This window comes from Podarcis raffonei, chromosome 9, assembly GCF_027172205.1.
Source record: "Podarcis raffonei isolate rPodRaf1 chromosome 9, rPodRaf1.pri, whole genome shotgun sequence".
Classification (NCBI taxonomy): Eukaryota; Metazoa; Chordata; class Lepidosauria; order Squamata; family Lacertidae; genus Podarcis; species Podarcis raffonei.
This window is the reverse complement of record NC_070610.1, coordinates 67,885,849-67,898,932: the sequence shown is the minus strand read 5'-3', so window position 1 is coordinate 67,898,932 and position 13,084 is coordinate 67,885,849. Positions and strand designations below refer to the sequence as shown.

Below are 13,084 nucleotides of genomic sequence, written 5' to 3'. Positions count from 1 at the left end.
GCTCCGTCTGAATCTCCTCCCCCCAGACACCAGTTTAAGACTCTAGCCTTGCTCCACCTCTTCCTCTGCTCTTTCCTCCTCTGGTTCTGCCTGTCTGTCGGGGTCTCGCCCTTCCTAGACTCTTCTGACGCTGAGTCCCCTGAATCTTCCCCCTCCCTCCGGCGGGCTTTAGGACCTGGTTCCCAATCCGGGTTTCCTGCTGTCCCGCGCGCCTGTACATTTGAACTTGGCGCGCGCACCCAGCCTGCAACCTTCCTCCTGACCATTGCACTGCTGCTGTCACTGCTCCCCCCTTCGGGGAGGCTAGCTGGAACTGACCTCCCCTCCGTTGCCCCACTTTCCGATGGAGGCGTGGTCAGCCCTGACTCATCTTCTCTCCCCGCTGGAGGAGACGCTGGTCCTGACACATGGGACTCTTCCCCCCCACTACGCTCTGGTGGGGAAGCTGGTCCTGATCCCCCGCTGCTGCTTTGGGAGTCCCTGCTGGCCCCTTGTTTCTGGTGCGTCCCCCCTGGGACCCCCCTTGCCCTGACCATCGGTGCCCCCTTCTGGGAATCTTCTGATTCGCTGGAGAAGCTCATGGAATCTCTCGGGTCACTGTCATACTCCCCTACGCTGCCCTCGGATTCCTCCCCTTCGCTCTCCATTTCCTCTCTCCCCTGTGCTTCTGCTCCTGAGCCCCTGACAGCATCTTTGTTTGAGCTCTGTCCTGCAAGAAGCAGCCTGGAGAGTTGCAATGGACGTCAGGCAGAACCAATCTGAGCAAAGACCTGTTGCCCTTCTAGAAACCAAGTGGGAGAAACAGGATTAGAGGTGATGCTGGCACTCTCTTTATTATCTGTCCAGCAGCAGGCTAAGACCTTCCTGTTCAAGACAGCCCTTTGAAAACTAAGGTGCAGGAACTGCTGATCACTGGGCTGCTGTCAGGGCAAACCACATTTTAATTGCTGGTTCTACATGTGCTCTGGTGTATTTCAATTATCGATCTTAAGTGGTTTGCTTTTGTTACTTTGTATTTTATCGTCTTTTTTTAATGCCATGAGCCACGTTGAATCCCAACTTAGGAGAAAGACAGGATATTATTATTATTATTATTATTATTATTATTATTATTATTATTTCAAGAGCTGCTTGTGTTCGAAGTGGGGTCCATGTCTCTCGCAATATATTTTTCTTGCTGCAGAAAACCCGATGTGTTCTTTCCCCCAGGAATGTTAGAAACCTCCTGACAAAGGATGCTGTCGAGTGACTATCAGGGCTGCCAGCCGTGTGACATGTGCTTCCAGCAAAGAGAGGGAGGCTTGCCATCGTCCAAATAAAAACCTGGCAATGCTTTGTTCTTTGCAGTGCCCATGCTGTGCCCAAACGCACTGGCTGCTAGCCCAGTGCACAATACTGGATGGAGCTGGAAAAAATCCAGCAGCCCTTGCTACAGACTGAAAACGTCACCCTTGTCTCTGGAGATAAGAATTCAGGCTGGGAAGGGAGGCTGGAAAGGGGGGGAAGACCAGGGCTCCAAATTTCTGTGGCTGCAACTTCATCTAAGGATGTGTCTGAACTCTTGCAGAGCGAAATAACAATCGCTTTGTTTATACAGCCAAGAGAAACGTTTTCTTAGCCTTAAAACACTCAGGGCTTCTCTGTCCCAAAAAAAAGCTTCTCAGACTTCTCGTCTGAGGAGGAACCCACAAATGCACCTCAAAATTCATTTTGGGTGGAAATTTTGGTGCCAGTGTTACACAGGGTATCAGAGAAACAATAAGGGAGAGGTGTGTTGCTTCTTGCAATGGCAAGTTAGCAGACAATCTGTGGAAGCAGTTAGTTGAATGAGGACCAAAGAGACAGTATTAATATTCAAGCGGCAAGAGACTCCAGTGCTTATGCAGAATTCGGTTTCCTTGAAATGAAGGCCAATGAAGACTGTGGTGTTGTTAGGATGCAGTGGTACCTCGGATTAAGAACTTAATTCGTTCTGGAGGTCCGTTCTTAACCTGAAACTGTTCTTAACCTGAGGTACCACTTTAGCTAATGGGGCCTCCCACTGCCACCGCACCGCCACCACACTATTTCTGTTCTCATCCTGAAGCAAAGTTCTTAACCTGAGGTACTATTTCTGGGTTAGCGGAGTCTGTAACCTGAAGCGTCTATAACCTGAGGTACCACTGTATATGGTTTAACTTGCACATATATACAACCTAGGATGGAAGGCTTCAAAGCAGTAACACTCAAATAGCTCTTGCCTCCTCTTTAGCTTCCCAGGGAACAGATTTGGGTCCAGCACAGAATAAGACAAGCCTGAATCAGAAGCATACAGAAGCATAGAATCAAGTTGGAAGGGCCTGTGAGGATCATCTATTCCAACCCCCTGCAATGCAGGAATATGCAGCTGTCCCATACAGGGATCGAACCTGCAACCTTGGCGTTATCGGCACCCTACTCTCACCAACTGAGCTATCCAATGACAAACTCTGTGTTTCCAGCTTCCAGCACCAGTCAAAACTCTCTCACACACAACTCCCCTCGGCCTATTGTTCTGCATCCTAGGATATATATATATGCTAGACTTGAATAAGCCAACGGATGGCACACTTTTCTCTGGCAGTTGCCAAGCTCACAGGGTTGCCTTCTGGTATTCTGGCTGAACATAATAATCCATCTCTGAGAATTTGCAAGAAGTCACGTATCTCCTTCCTACAGATATGGTTGGAGAAGGAAAAGTCGCCCTGATAATTGAGATAAATCCTACCGCTCAGGAGGAAAGGTTAATGAAAGGCTGTGTGCCAGCAAAGAGGGTTTAATACAGGGCTAGGAAAAGCCTTAAAGCTGCATTTCCATCAAAGGAATAATTACGTCCACACATCATGGCTCATTTGCAATTTTGTACTTCCGGATGGGAATCCACTATTAAATCGCCAATCACATCTATACCAGGCGTACCTAAAAGCTTTTGGGAATGGTCTGACGCCGCTCTTGAGAAGGACTGAATGGTTCGCTATGCTTTTCTCCCACCTTCTTTGACTGTCACAAAACCTTAGCAGATCTTTCCCTGCTGCCAAATATTTAGCCTTATTCAAGAGAACGAGTGGAAAGGGCTTTCATTTTTGTTTCATTATATTTTTGTTTCAGAAAACTTCATATTGCATCAAGGTGGAGTGAGGGAAACTGCAGCCAATAAATCCAGAATGTCACAAAAGAACAGTAATCTTAACAACTTGCGCAACTAGTACACTCCATCTAGCTATGATCATATTATAACACTGTATAACACAATTATACAATACTTAACGCATATGAACTGAACTGACCCAAACCCTGCAGTCATCATCTGAGGCCCTTCTTCATGTTCCTCTTCCGTGAGAGGCCAGGAAGGCGGCAACACAAGACTGGGCCTTTTCTGTGGTGGCTCCCCATTTGTGGAATACTCTCCTCAGGAGGCTCACCTGGCACTCTTGTTACATATATTTAGGTGCCAGGTGAAAACATTCCTCTTCTCCCAGGCCTTTGGCTAATTAAACAACCTATGCCCTTTTAAACTGTGTGGGGGGAAGTGTTGTTTTTGTTTGCTATTGTGATATGTATTTTTGAGCTGTTATATTATAAACCATCCTGTGATCTTCAAACGAAGGGCAGTATAGCATTTTAACAAATCATCATCATAATCATCATCTTAATCTATCGCTCTTGGTCTCCTGATCTATCACTTTCTTTGTCCACAGACAGCTTTCCGGGTCATGTGGTCAGCATGACTAAACCGCTTCTGGTGCAACAGTACACCATGAAGGAAACCAGAGCGCACAGAAATGCTGTTTACCTTCCCGCCGGAGCTGTACCTATTTATCTGCTTGCGCTGGCGTGCTTTCAAACTGCTAGGTTGGCAGAAGCTGGGACCGAGCAACGGGAGCTCACTCCGTTGCGGGGATTCAAACTGCCAACCCCCAATAATACATTGTCAATCCATGAGTTTTAAGCGGTTCTAAATGGTATCTCATAGAATAATCAATAAATTTCTGCCAATTTGCCAAAAAACCTGTCTCTGCCTTCTTCAATGAGAATATCCACAAAACTGGACAAGTTTTCCTGATCCACCATTGCTTAACTCTCATACCAATGCACGGCTCTAGGGGAGTGTTGGGTATTCTAGAGTGCACTCTCAGTTTATGTGGACTGACATGCAGTCCCACATGCCTGGCTGGTACACGTGGATGCTCCCCACGTTGTCCCGATACATCGCAATCTCTGCCATGAAGGGGAAGTGACAGAGCAAGCAAAATGAAGGAAGGCAGGGTCTGGGTTTCTGGAGCCAACTTGGTACTGTGGCAAGGTCAGGACCCTAGGCAGTGACAAGGGTGCTAGTTCTGAGTCCAGTGGCTACAGTTTGAGGACCACATGTAGCATTCTTGCAGCTGAGACAGAAGGAACAAGTTGCCTCAGCACTGGTCTGGAAAAATTGCCAGAGCTTTATAATTCAGGCTAAAGAGTCCAGACTAAAGCCCTGCCTTCTGAGTACATTGTTTTGCTAGCTAATGGTCAAATACCTTTAATGCCTTCATCTAGGCACTAGGGTTTTGAGTTTTGGGGATGTGAGCCTCAAGACTTCTCAGCCCTCTGAGGACTCTTAAATCCATCACTGGAGCCCAGTGGTAGAGGTACCTCCTCTGGGTTCAGAGGGAAAGATACAGAGTGCGGTGATGGTGGTCCTATTCACAAAGGACCAGGAAGTGGGTCTGTTTCATCCTCAGAGCAACAATTGAGCAAGAAGTCTGCATCCAAGGGTTTCTGGCCTGAAGACATGGTAGGCATTTGTCGAATCCATGGGGATGCAGAGATTCTGGAACAGATGTCCAAGAGTTCCTCAGCAAACAACCCAATATGGAAACGACCCCCCAAAATCTGCTACTACCTGTCTAGCTGCAACTGATAGCATTTGAATTTTGGCACCACAAAGCCACTTCCGACCTCGGGAGGAGGGGGTGTTGCGGGCTCACGCCCCCAACACACGCGGGGTGGCTGGTTTGCAGCCCCGCGCGATCTGAGGGAATCCTCGGGCCATGTCATCCCCTGAGCCAGCCAATTGGCTGGCTTGGGGTGTGTGGCTTGCCCCATTTAAGGCAAGCGCGGCCCGGGATCGCCCTCTTTCGGACTGCTCAGCTGACTGGTTTTCCCACCCACCCACCCTTTAGGTCTTCCTTCTGACCTTGCTATGGACCTCGGTTGGTCGCCGCTAAGGGTCCTGGTGGGAATTTTTTCCACTTGGCAAATTGGCACCGGCCATTTGGTTTTTCGCCTACCTTGTAGCAAATCGTCACAACTTCCCTGGTTTTGGCGGTTAAGCATTGGTAGGGGTATTGTTATGTTGGGGGGGCGGAGCGCCATCACCTCCCCCAAATATTGAAGGGTAGTCCGGTAAAGGATTCCGGGGGGCGTTGCCTTGTCCGAAGCCTATAGAGGTTAGGGCCTAAAGCACGCCCCGAGTGGTGACCCTGGGGGAGTTACCTAGTTTATGTGCGTCAGCAAGGCTCCCCCTGCTGGTGTTAACCCTTGCCGGCCTTCATGCCATCAGGCTGAAGCCGGATAGAATGATAGGACCAATGCCTAAGCCAATACCGCTCTTACCTGTAACCAATAAAGTTTTGGCCAATTTTAGCCCATTAACCTATGTCGTTATTTACCACTGGGGGGAGGCGGGAACTCGCCACGCAATTGATAATTTAGAACACCTTTAGTGTGTGCATCTTCGTAAAAGTCTCCAGCTGTTCCTTTTGGCACCCTCCCTTTCCTCATCCATCACCTACCTTCAAGTGATGGAGTCGTGGGCACCAGACTCCAAGCAGACAGGATGGCTTTGCTGCAGTTTTCACTTTTCATTTCTCGGAGACCCGCAAATCCTGAGCTTGCCCATTAGCAGCACCTTGTGGTGTGATGATTGCCTAGGCACAGATTTATCCTGATGCTTTCATCTAAAATGTGAACGTATTCGCAAGGGGCTGCCTATTCTTTCACCGCTATATAGCCAGCTCTAAAACAAATTAAGTGGCAATGCATTTGAGTTGCTGCTGTAAGTGGCACCAGGTGACTGGTTTTGAGGGAAACGTCTTTCTGTCAAAATGATGAAGCTGTTACGGGCGTGCATTTACTGTCGGTAAAAGAGCAATAATCAAACTTTTGACAAGGGAAAGGCAGAGGGGGAGGGAACCTCGGGGGAAATGGGGGAAATAAAATTTCCCAGCCTTTCAATAAAGATTTTTCTGGTTGTTTTCTTATGCAGTACGATAGAGAAGGTCCCATTGGCCAAAGAGGCGCTTTAATAACATGACAACACTTGATTGGTCAGACCCATTTTGTCCACCATTTTGTTTACAACAGGGGTGGGGCTTTCTCCAGACCACCCCCCCTCCCCAACCACGCCCCTTTCCACCAGGCCACACACACCTCACAGGTCCTGCTTTGCATTCTCCTAGAGAGCTTTTGCCTGGCTCGAATGCGGCCTTGAACTCTCTTAATGCTTCTTGCTTCCCTCAGTGCAGGACAGAAAGAGAGGTGGGTGTAAAGTTGTTGCCCCACCCACTTCTGCTTCTGGCTCCACCCACCACTGACATGTGCCCGCCTCCTGAATGTTGCTCTGAAGGGAATACGGCCCTTGAGTTGGAAAGGATTCCCTCACCCCATTTTACAACACTGGGAAGTCAATGGGAAGCTTACAAGCAGGGCATAGAAGCAATGCTTGTATTGTTTTTAACACTCGATTGGGAGCCTCCCAGAGTGGCTGGGGAAATTCAGCCAGATGGGCTGGGTATAAATAATAAATTATTATTATTATTATTATTATTATTATTATTATTATTATTATTTTATTATTATATCTCACATTCCTCTGCACAAGGAGGTTCTATCTAGGTATCACGATAGCTTTGTCAATCGTTACTTGTATACAGTCTTACCTTGGGCTGAAGTAGCTTCGGGTTGAGAATTTTCGGGTTGCACTCCGCGGTGACCCGGAAGCAACGGAGCATGTTACTTCCGGGTTTCGCCGCTCGCACATGTGCAGACGCTCAAAATAACGTCACGCGCATGCACGGAAGCAGCGAATCGCGACCCGCGCATGCGCAGATGCGGCTTGCATTTGTTTCGGGATGCGAACGGGGCTCTGGAACGGATCCCGTTCGCATCCAGAGGTACCACTGTATAATGCTTTTTCAGATCCTGTGTTGCACATGGTGGATAGTTAAGTATTTATTGTCAAAGATAACACAGTCACTTCTACATTCTGAATATCTGTACACATACCAGTCTAATAAGACCTCTCCTCCTTCCAGAAGGGAGGCGTTGTGAGCAGGAGCCGACTCCCGTGTCAGCAGGGGGCATATTCGGCCCCCTGCGTCAGCCTTCCCCTAGCCGCCATGCCAAGCCCTTTAGCCAGCCAATAGGGCTGGCTTGTGGGTGGGGTTTAGCCAATTTCAGCAGCGGTGGCGGCGCTGGGGCCCCATCGGCTTCCTTTTTTCATCGGATCAATCTGGCGGTCGTGGATCTTGTCCGATGCCCTGTTGGTGGCTAGGGCCATCGCATGACCCCCGGTGATGTCTGGGGAAGCTTCCAGTTGTATTTGCATCAACAAGCTCCTCCCACTGGCTGTTAACCCTTGAATGACCCCCCCTGCTGAGCGGGCTAGGGTCGTGTATAGATTGATCCAGTGCCTAAGCCAATATCTTTCACATGCTGTAACCAATAAAGTTGTGGCCTTATTTAGCCAGTGTGGTGTAGTGGTTAAGAGCAGCAGACTCATAATCTGGTGAACCGGGTTCGCATCTCCACTCCTCCACATGCAGCTGCTGGGTGACCTTGGGCTAGTCACACTTCTTTGAAGTCTCTCAGCCTCACTCACCTCACAGAGTGTTTGTTGTGGGGGAGGAAGGGAAAGGAGAATGTTAGCCACTTTGAGACTCCTTCGGGTAGTGATAAAGTGGGATATCAAATCCAAGCTCTTCTTCTTCTTCATTAACCTAAAATACATGAGTCCTTGCGTCTTATTTATCTGTGCAGGTGGCGGGTCCTCAACACACAACTAGGCAGCTATTCTCAGGTCCGTGCTCTATGGAGCAGTTTCAGCAAGAGGGGACCACTTCCCCTCCACCAGTTTTCATACCTTCAGCCAATGGGCTGCGTGTTTCATAGATAGGACCGTTCTACTGCATTTGTGACATCTCTGCTCTCAACCTAAGAATCACTGTCTGAGCTTCTTCATCACTCACGTAAAACCACATTAACTGAAGGACACTCCAAAGTCCACTGTGGGTTAATACCTTTAGGATCTACCAGAAAGTCACCAAAAAATGTGGCAAGCATTTGTGTTCTCCAGCATTCTTTGTCAAACAAGAAGTTACACAAGAAAGGGGGCATTTGGGTGAGGAAAGATAACACAGATATTAAGCCGCATATTATCTTAGGATACCGGGATGAATCAGAAAAAGCTGGCCACTTCTTCCAATCCTCATGAGATAGTTCTCAAATCTCTGCAAAGGGCAAAGAGGTGATCTCCCCTCTGCCCCCAGGAAAAACACCAAGAAAATTAGAATTGTCCTTGGGAAATAGAAACCGTTGAAGTGTGTGCAACAGATGCCTGGATCCTGCGCCAGATGCCTTTGCCGCTATTTGAGCTCAACATGTGATCATATATTTTCATATATTTTCCTAAACCACTCTGAAATTTATTTATTTTTTTACAATCAAATGGCATACAAGTTTTATGAAATAAATAAATAGTATATGGTCACTGCTCTCTGGAGGGAAAAAAGATTAAGATAGCACCAGAATAGCCCCAGAAGCTTGGATTAGGATAAAATGGGGAGAATAGGAGGCTAACGTTGATCGGTCCATCTCTACTTAGTTCACTGCATATTAATGGGCATTATACACATTTTTATGGCAATGAATCCTAGGACTCAGCTAGATTGGTAAAGAAAAAGCGATTTATATGCGTTGTATATGCAATATAACATTGTGTCACCAGATGGTGCTGTGGAGTCCCATTTTTAACTACTTGTTTTCCCTGTTTAAATTTACGAAGCGTTTAACTGAAACACTTCTTTTATGCATCTAGATCCAGCCCCAGTGGGAGGCTGCTGCTGCAGCTGAGATTTTTTTAAAAAAACAAACAAACCCTCAAACCGCTAAGCTAATGTGTCACCAGGAGCTGACTCGACGGACAGAGAAAACACTAGCAAAATTAATGTGCCATTGCACTGCTAAGATGCCCCGCTTAACAACCAAGCAACAGCAAGACTGTTTTGTAGGCAAATGCAATAGCAATAGCTTCCAGAAGCACTACCAAAATTTAAAATCCTAAAGAAATTGTGGGGCAAATATGATGAAATATCTGTGTGTGTGTGTGTGTGTGTGTGTGTGTGTGTGTGTAGGAGGCAGGAATAGTGTCAGGAGTGTGCACACATTTCTGTGTCTCTGCATGTGTTGGAGATAATCATTTTCCAATGGTTTGCAGAGAGCCCAAGTTAAATATGTTTACCCTGTTCTTCATTCTCGTGGGGGGCTTTTGTGGACATTAACAACTAAGCCGCTCATTTCCAATTTGCAGCCAGAGACATCAGAGCTGCGAAGGCACAGATGGGGTGATATTAAGACCTGCCGAGCTCCAAGCAATCTATGAAAGCTTTGCTGTGAAATATAACCCTCTGCTATTAGCATCCTTCTTACAGCCAGTTTGAGTCCCTTCTTCTCCAAAGGGACAATGGTGGTGGCATCCTTCACAGCAGTGTAAAAAGGAAATGCCATCAGCCAAAAAATAAATTGACAGGTTGGAACAAAGTTTGTGTTTTTCTAGATTGCTCATGAAATACCATGAGACTGACCCAGAAACTCCAGCGAGTGCAGAATGCTGCAGCGAGTCTCCTTACAGGATCCTTGCTGCGGGAGCACATTCACCCAGTGCTATACCAGCTGCACTGGCTCCCAGTGGAGTACAGGATCAGGTTTAAGGTGCTGGTTTTGACCTTTAAAGCCCTATATGGCCTAGGACCCTCGTACCTACGGGACCGCCTCTCCTGGTATGTCCCACAGAGGATCTTACGGTCTTCAAACAAAAACATCCTGGAGGTCCCAGGCCACAGGGAGGTTAGGCTGGCCTCAAGCAGAGCCAGGGCTTTTTTCAGCTGTGGCCCTGATCTGGTGGAACACTCTGTCACAAGAGACTAGGGCCCTGTGGGATTTGACATCTTTCTGATGAGCTGTCAGGGCACAGCGGGAGGGTCTCTCCCAGAGCTCTCTCTAGCAAGTTTACAGGAAAACTCTGTGAGCTTCAACTCGTATTATGTGCCCCTCTAGCAAAACACAAATTGTTGACTTGACAGAACTTTAAATATCCCACAATTAGTAAAGAATGCCTGAACCTCAAACTACTTTGGGGCCTGGCAAAGAGTCAGAAACCCTCTCTACTATTGTTTCATTTGTTCTATGTTCTGAATAAATTGTCAAAAGAATTAATTTTTTTGTGGTGGTGGGATTTGTGGGGTGCTTAGCACATACACTTAGCTGTCACCTGTCTTGCTCACACGGCAACGGCACTTAGGAATAGTTCCCACTTACTTAGCATGTAACTCTTCCCATGCCCCGCATTGGATGCTAGTCAAAGCTGATTGACAGTGCACGATCTCCTGTGACTCCTGGAGTTCCTTAAAATCAATTTCACTACAGAGCCCATGCTGGAGGGCATTAGTTAACATTCTCCCCAGGAGCCAGCCTGTGGGAGAAGCCTTACCCACTGCACATTATTCTTTAATTGCTTTCTCCACTGGGGATCCGTTTTGTCAATTTCCATGGCACATAGAACACTGAGTGGCACACATCCTGGAGCTGATGATGGCTTCATGTCGCTAGGCATTTGGACTTTTCTTATGCCAAAGGAGTTGTTCTGCAAAAAAAACAACACGGCCAGTGCAGGTACCAAAGATGGCAGAGTGGCCACTCAAGTATCGCAGAAGGAGGGCAAGTGAAATTTATTATTATTATTATTATTATTATTATTATTGATACCCCGCCCATCTGCCTGGGCTTCCCCAGCCACTCTGGGTGGCTTCCAACAAAATATTAAAATACAGTACCTCAGGTTACATACGCTTCAGGTTACATACGTTTCAGGTTACAGACTCCGCTAACCCAGAAATAGTGCTTCAGGTTAAGAACTTTGCTTCAGGATGAGAACAGAAATCGTGTTCTGGCGGCAGCAGGAGGCCCCATTAGCTAAAGTGGTGCTTCAGGTTAAGAACAGTTTCAGGTTAAGTACGGACCTCTGAAACGAATTAAGTACTTAACCTGAGGTACCACTGTAATGCATCAACATTAAAAGCTTGCCGAAACAGGGCTGCCTTCAGATGTCTTCTAAAAGCCTGGTAGTTGTTGTTCTCTTTGACATCTGGTGGGAGGGCGTTCCACAGGGCGGGTGCTACTACTGAGAAGGCCCTCTGCATGGTTCCCTGTAACTTGGCTTCTCACAGTGAGGGACCCGCTAGAAGGTTAAAAGAGGAGGGCAAACAAGGATCACTGAGCAAACAAAAGCACAGCCAACCTTTGAAATTTATCATTCTCTGGATTTTCTGACGCACCATTTCCAATGGGAAGAAATGGGCTTTAGAAGCACATCTTAAATTACGCACAAAAATGCATTCCTTGGTGAAATTAATGTTGAAAATGCACATGTTGTGCATAAATGTATATATCAGGCAAAACTGCATAAAAACGCATATATTTCGTGAAATGCAGATAAAAATGTGCATTGATTTTCATGCAATTCATTTATTTGTTTTAATTGCACTCTGATGTGGAAATGGAGAGAGCTGGAAATTGGAAAAATGGAAAAAAAACAGAGTCAACCCAAAGTTGTCCGGTTTGTCGATCCCTAATTGATATAGATTTGCTGCAATTGCCCAGTGTTTGGCACTAGAAAATTAAAACCATGGCTGTCAACTTTTCCCTTTCCTTGCAAGGAATCCTATTCGGAATAAGGGAATTTCCCTTTAAAAAAGGGAAACGTTGACAGCTATGATTAACACTCCCAATGAATATTCATGGCATGGGGCCAATCAGATAAACTGGTTTTCATATAGAAATTATTATTAAAAAGGAAAAAAGAAATAGCCTGTCTAGAGGATGTTGTCGCATCCCATATCCCTTAAATGCATGAGCTATAAATTCATTGCTAAGCCATACATTCCCTCCAACATTCGGGACCTCATGATTATGCACCACCATAAAAGTACAAAGGTCAGAACTTTAATAGGTAGCTTGATCAGCAAATTATGCAAATTCATTCAAATCAAACCTATTGCACTGCCTTCATGATCAGCCGTATTAAAATACAGCTCAGTTGGCAAACCGTAAGACATTTTCAGCTGCTTGGTCAGTAAAAGTAATCCATATGAAAGATATCTACGTTGCTGCACCCAGCTGAGAAATGGGCATTTCTTGAGCTCAGGAGCCCAGAAATACAATATCTGACATGCCTTTTTTTGGTGGGGGATGGGGCGCGGGTCTAATAAATCCTGTAATCTAGCAGTGTGTGAAAACAGCCACTGAATCAAGGCTTTCATTACAAAGACCCATAAAATAGCATTTGCAGCAAATGTTCCACAAATATGAAGCTCTCTCTTCTTGGAAGTTCATAGAGATCGTAGGATTGTAGAGTTGGAGGGGACCCTGAGGATCATCTAGTCCAACCCCCTGCAATGCAGGAATATGCAGCTGTCCCATACAGGGATCGAACCTGCAACCTTGGCATTCTCAGCGCCATGCTCTAACCAACTGAGCTATCTAGGCTCATTCTATTCACACACCGAGGGCTTGCAGAGGGAGATTTACAAAACCATAAATGTTTGCAGGAGGGCTTCTGTGGAGTGAATACTAGTCCACACAAACTAAACATGTTTGTCTAGGGCAGGGGGTGTCAACCTGGTCCCTACCACCCACTAGTGGGCATTTCAGGATTCTAGGTGGTCGCTAGGGGGTTCTACGGCACAAGTTGAATCCTCCTTCCATCAAGCACTGGTGGGCGGTAAGGAAATTTTACCATCAAGAAAGATGC

General features: G+C 46.6%; 1 protein-coding gene and 1 non-coding gene across 2 annotated transcripts in view; both read right to left on the bottom strand.

The window, feature by feature from the left end:
- RASGEF1B (RasGEF domain family member 1B) overlaps positions 1-13,084 on the bottom strand; it is a 247,675-nt gene that overhangs the window by 173,614 nt on the left and 60,977 nt on the right. The window lies entirely within an intron of this gene.
- TRNAL-GAG (transfer RNA leucine (anticodon GAG)) lies at positions 12,746-12,819 on the bottom strand. Its single transcript has one exon. It is a non-coding gene; the product is annotated as a tRNA-Leu (tRNA).